Genomic DNA, 6377 nt, shown 5'->3' with positions numbered 1-6377 from the left:
TAAACCTTCTATAATGGGAACTGAATCAAGCATAGTTAGACCTGCTGTAGCTGCAAATACTTTTGAACTAAAACCTAACACTATTTAAATGATACAACAATTTGTTCAGTTTGATGGTTTACAGAATGAGGATCCCAACGCTCACTTAGCAAACTTTTTGGAACTATGCGATACATTTAAAATTAATGGTATTTCTGATGATGCAATTCGTCATCAGTTATTCCCATTTTCATTGAGGAACAAAGCTAAACAGTGGTTGAACTTATTACCACGAGGGTCAATCACTACTTGGGAACAAATAACCGAAAATTTTCTATTAAAATATTTCTCGCCGGCTAAAACAGCCAAATTATGTAATGATATCTTTTCGTTTGTGTAGATGGACTTAGAAACTCTTTACGATGCATGGGAGAGATACAAGGACTTACTGATTAGGTGCCCTCACCATGGGTTACCGCTCTGGCTTCAGGTTCAAACGTTCCTTGATGGCCTAAATCCTTCAACTTGGCAAATGGTTGACGTAGTTGTTGGTGGAACCATCAATAATAAAACACCTGAAGATGCTTATGAGTTTATAGATGAGATGTCACTAAATAACTATCAGTGGCAAGTCATGAGGACTAAGCCAACGAAAATAGTAGGCGTTTATAACGTCGATTCGGTTACTATGTTGTCAAACCAGGTAGAACTTCTGAATACAAAGATTGATGGTTTTCTTAGTTCTTCACAGGTTCACCCAGTAATGCAGTGCGAAGAAAGTGGAGGTGGAACACGCCATTCGAAATACCAACGTTATGGCCACAACATGGATAACGAGCAGTTAAATTACATGGGTAATAATCCTCGATCTCAAAACAATCCATATAGTAACACTTACAATGCAGGTTGGAGGAACCACCCAAATTTCTCGTGGGATGGTCAAGGAAATCAAAGACCACAACATCCTCCAAGTTTTCAACAGCCACCCTATCAATAGGAAAAGAAGCCGAACCTTGAAGAGATGCTCACAAAGTTTATCTTGGTGTCAGAAACCCATTTTTAGAACACCGAAATAGCACTTAAAAATCAACAAGCGTCAATCCAAGGGCTCGAAACTCAGATAAGCCAGCTTTCTAAACTAATCTCCAAACGACCACAAGGTAGCTTTCCAAGTAATTCTGAACCCAACCCAAGGGAATAGCTCAACACGATTAATGTTCAAGATGAAGAAGGATTTGTTGAGCCTGAGCCAGAACCGAGGCAGGAAAATGTGGTAAACAGAGGTCAAGGGGATGTAGGTCATAATAAAAATAAATCAGTGAATGTAGAATATAAACCTCGTGTGCCATACCCCAATGCGACAAGGAAAGACTGCTTAGATGAACAATTTGGTAAATTCCTTAAACTCTTAAAAAAATTACACATTAACTTACCGTTTATTGAAGCTCTATCACAGATGCCAAATGCAATGAAATTTTTAAAGGAGCTTCTAGCAAATAAGCGGAAATTAGATGAGGCGTCGCATGTGGAGTTAAACGCAGTTTGCTCAACTATTCTGCAAAATAAGCTACCGAAAAAATTAAAAGATCCAGGGAGTTTTTCAATTCCTTGCTTAATTGGTAGTTTAGATGTTAATAATGCATTAGTTGATTTAGGAGCTAGTATTAATGTCATGCCCTATAAATTGTTCAAACAATTAGGTCTTGGGAAACCCAAACAGACTAGGATGAGCATTCAATTAGCAGATAAAATTATAAGATTTCCTTGGGGTACTATTGAAGATGTGCTAGTTAAAATCTATAAATTTATATTTCCCGTGGACTTTATTGTTCTAGAGATAGAAGAGGATACCAACACTCCTTTAATTCTAGGAAGGCCATTTTTAGCAATTGCTAAAACGATCGTAGATGTTGGCACAGGTGAACTCGCACTCCGTGTGGGAGACGAAACAATAACCCTTCAAGCTCACAATTCTGGCAACACATTAGAAATTAAAGGTGATCATTTAACCCATTCTACTAAAACTGACAATATAGTGCAACCTACTTTACAGGAAATGAATCTGAAGGAAGTACATGAGTCATTCTCAAGAAATGGTAGAGGACCTATTCATGAAGAACAAAGGCTACAAATTGAGGAGCTAGATGAATGGCAGACGCATAAACCAAGAACGCATGATAAACCAGAACTACGCTAGAACAAGCTCAAGACCTTCCCACATCAACTTAAGCTTGGAGATAAAGTCTTATTATATGCCACAGATTCTCACATTGTCACTACCACACCAAATACAGAAATCTCTCTTACGGTACTTGGTATTTTCCCATTCGGTATAGTCGAGGTAGGTCATCCCAAGTTCGGCACTTTTAAAGTAAAAAACACCCGTCTAAAACCTTATTTTGATGAGAATGATAGCAGGAATGAGGAGTATAAATAATCGCTTCTTGGGAGGCAACCCAAGCACTAACTGTATTAACTTCTTTCAAATTTATTCTTCAACACCTAACTTACTAACGGAGCTCTTGAATACAGGTTTTCCATAGAGACACGGCCAAGCACACGGGCGTGTTTAGGGTCGTGTGAAAATAGGGCAACAATTTTCCCAAACACGAGCTACGATAAAATGCTACGGTTGTGCGACATGGCCGTGGTCGAGCCTGCCAAAACAACACAGGCGTGCGACACGCCCGTGTGGAAGAACCATGGGTGAACCTATTAAAACAGCACAGGCGTGTGACACGCTCATGTCCAGCACCTGTGGTCGAACCTGTTAGATTGACACGGGCGTGGGTCTACCTACACGAGCGTGGGAGAAGCGAACAACGCCAGACACAGCCGTGCGACACGACTATGTGAACCAACACTCCCAAGGTACACGGGTGTGGGGAAATTTTCAGACGCGCTTAAATTCAAAATTCGCGAATCACACGGGCTGAAATTAGGGAACACGGGTGTGTTCCCTGGCTGTGTGCCCCAAAATTTATAAATAGGTTGCACTATTCATTGCCTTCTTCACCCAAAAAACCCTAAACCTAGCCGCTGCAAGTCCACACGCCCTCCCTGCCATGCCCGTGCACCGCTCCCAACTTCATTCTCGACGCCCAATCTCTTTCCTTTAGCGTTTGTTTACTCCTTTCTCTTTTATTTCACTAATTTATAATCCTATTTATCATAGTAATCTATATTTTTCATGTTATTTTTATCTTTCTATCACACAAATTTCATTTATAGAACAAGTTATCATCTTTTTCATGTTCAAATTCTTACTCATGACATGATTTCTCTACTCCATTTAATTAGTGAATATTCATGGTTAGGATAGTTGAAATAATCATGCCTTTTGTGTTGACATTTTTATTCATTCATATAATATGTTTCATTCCATTCTTTGCCATTTTTACTTATACCATCATGCTAATGCCACAAAAATAGGTCATTGAACTTATTATTTTAGTTAAACTTAGTAGTTGTGGCTGACCATATTTATGCATTTTTCTTTTCAAATTTAGTCGTATTTTTTTCCTTGTCTACTCATCAAGACGAATTGATGTTTCGACTTGCAGGTATACAATGTTGTCTTTACGTGGTAAAAAAGCCGCTGTCCCTGCTTCAAAGAAAAGGAAGGGAGCGTCATCTTCCTCGGGTCCTACCATGGAAGTTCGTCACCCTTTCCTGAGGTTCCCCATTGGGCCCCAAGAAGAACTATTCCAAATACTCCAGGCCCGACCTTTAATTACGGGCCACTGCATCGACTGGGCTGTGGTAGAACAAGTTCAGTTGGCTGAAGCGATTCGGGCCCTCCTAACCACCGACCCTTGGGAGCTTTTCTTTGGGATCATCGAGCCGACGTATCTCAAGCTTACGATGGAATTATGCTCTATATTTCATCTTCAGACTGTGATGACGAACTACGATGATCCTGGCACAATCCAATTTCACCTAGGCGGATTAGCCCGCTAGCTCAGCGCCCCAGAATTTGGTACGGCGTTGGGTTTATATACAGAGGAATTCAAGGAGGAGAATGACTTACATGCTCTCAACCGCCACATCCATCATTCTCCTTCACGGTGCTGGGACGCATTATGTGACAGCCTTAAAACGACCCTAGTCGAAATGTGGTTTCGGGACCACAAAAACTGAGGCATAAAAATAATTTGATATTTATTTTGATGCCTATAATATGTGTTAACTCATGTGTGACATTTTTGATGCTTTAATTTAGAGTTATAAATGTGAATTTCACTAGAAAGGACCTAGTAGAAAACTTTGAAAGTATGATGAGGGAATGTGTGATGACTAATTAGTATGATGGGGGAATGTGTGATGACTAATTAAAGCATGCATGCAAAACAATGGCCTTGCATGTCAAATACCCCTCTTTTTACAAGTGATGGCCGGCCATGACAAAGAAATATGGGCAAAACATGTCATAGACATGTTTTGTTGGTGAATCATGGGTGAAAAAATAAATTAATGAGTATGGGTAATAAAGAAATGGAAAAAGAAAAAATGGTCTCATGCATGCCCCATTGCCGTGTATTGAGGAAGAGAAAAGAAAAAAATTTGTTCATCCATTTTTCATTCTCTCTTGACCGAAAATACTAGAGGGGAAGGAAGGAATTTTGCTTCATGCTTGGTTTGGAAGAGGGTTAGGAAGAGGTTTGGCTATACTTGCATCAAGATTAAGGTATGTTTGAGGTTGTGCCATGAGATTCATGCATGTTTTTAGTTGATAGCTTGATGCTCTTGTTAGCCCATGGTTCAAACCTTTGTTATATCATGGGGATGGTATTTGGCCAAGGTGGATTTTGTGTTAATGCCATTGCATGTTAAATATGAAGCTTGCTAATGATATATGTGATGGTGGATTGATGGCTCTTGGACTTTCTTTTTTAGTATTTTTGAGTAAGACATTAAGTTCTTTGTTTAATCATGACCAAAATTATGGTGTTGTGATGTATTCACCATGGTACATCCAAAAGTGTGATTTATGCTCATTGCATGGAAAGTAAGATTTGTGTTTTGAAATTATGTTCATGTTTAGTTACAATCAACTTGAGATTCGGCTCTAGCATATATATATGTATATATGTTTGTACATGATGTATTGGTATGACATATATACTATTTCAAGGTGTATATTTGCTTGTGATGATGTTTGGTTATGAAGTAAATGAGAGATGTGTATTGAGCTACGATATGTAATGCGTTAGTTAGTAAAATGTATGCTGTTTTGTGTGGTATTAAGTGTATAATTGGCCTCAACATGGACATGCATATTCGCCACATGAGGGGAAATTGGTGTGCATGCATTCGGTTAGAGGCAAGCATATTGATGCCTATTCTTGGCTTAGAAAATTCGCTAAGAGGAATATTAACTAATGTGTTGAGTTCGATTCATGATTTCGTACACATGCGACTTTGATGCCTAATGAGTATATATATTGGCTAAGTACCTTGTATTCCTCTTTCGATGCTCAAATGATTAAATCGATTTATTTGTTAAATTAAGCTCAAGAGCAAAGGGAACTAGATCCCGACAAGGGAAGGAAAACTGGTCGAATAGCCATTGAAATCGTTCGACGACATCCTAGGTAAGTTCTTGGGTAATAGAGCTTAAATTCTGAATTGATTAGATCATGTTTAAAGCAAATTAAAATCATGCTCTTTGTGTGTGGCTATTGAGCCGAAATTGCAAGTGTGAAAAGTGCCTTGTGTTTGAGTTTTGCTAGTGAAAATGAAATACGAATGTGTCATAATTTATTGATAATTGTGCTCGGTTATTCGAATGATGTCTGGGCTAAGTCCCGAAGGCTTTGTGCTAAGTGACTATATCCGGACTAGGATCCGAAGGCATTCGTGCGAGTTAATAAATCCGGGCTAAGCCCGAAGGCATTTGTGCAAGTTACTAAACCCGGGTTAAGTCCCGAAGGCATTTGTGCGAGTCACTATAACCGGGCTTCGTCCCGAAGGCATTTGAGCGAGTCGTTATATCCGGTTAAATTCCGAAGGTACGTGATTCGAGAATGAGCGATCTTGCTGTAAAATTTTCAGTTAATACGCTTGAAAAATTCCAGCAATGAGGTATGTTCGTATGTGCTTGAATTAGTTGATTCCCTTCGAATAATATTCGCTCAGTCGAGTAATGAGTTTCCGGTATTTGGCTAAGATGATCCCTTATGTATGAACATAGGGGTTGGAATGTGAAATGAGTAGGATATTGAGAATTTGTGCATATGAAATTATCCGTTAGCTTTATGAATGCTATGCTTTTGTTGTGCTGGAATTTCTTGCTCATACTTACTAAGCATAAATTGCTTATTCATTTTCTCTGTTTCTTTGTTTATAGATTTTGGCTCGTCACTATCGGACTCGGGATTTTTGGAAGTCGAAGTCTC

General features: G+C 39.1%; 1 non-coding gene across 1 annotated transcript; it reads right to left on the bottom strand.

Moving 5' to 3' along the window:
- Positions 1-346: 346 nt before the first annotated feature.
- LOC128284544 (small nucleolar RNA R71) lies at positions 347-453 on the bottom strand. Its single transcript, XR_008274968.1, has one exon. It is a non-coding gene; the product is annotated as a small nucleolar RNA R71 (small nucleolar RNA).
- Positions 454-6377: the final 5924 nt, after the last annotated feature.

This window comes from Gossypium arboreum, chromosome 11 (genome assembly GCF_025698485.1).
Source record: "Gossypium arboreum isolate Shixiya-1 chromosome 11, ASM2569848v2, whole genome shotgun sequence".
Lineage (NCBI taxonomy): Eukaryota > Viridiplantae > Streptophyta > Magnoliopsida > Malvales > Malvaceae > Gossypium > Gossypium arboreum.
The sequence above is the reverse complement of the archived record's forward strand: the minus strand, read 5'-3'. Positions and strand labels throughout refer to the sequence as shown.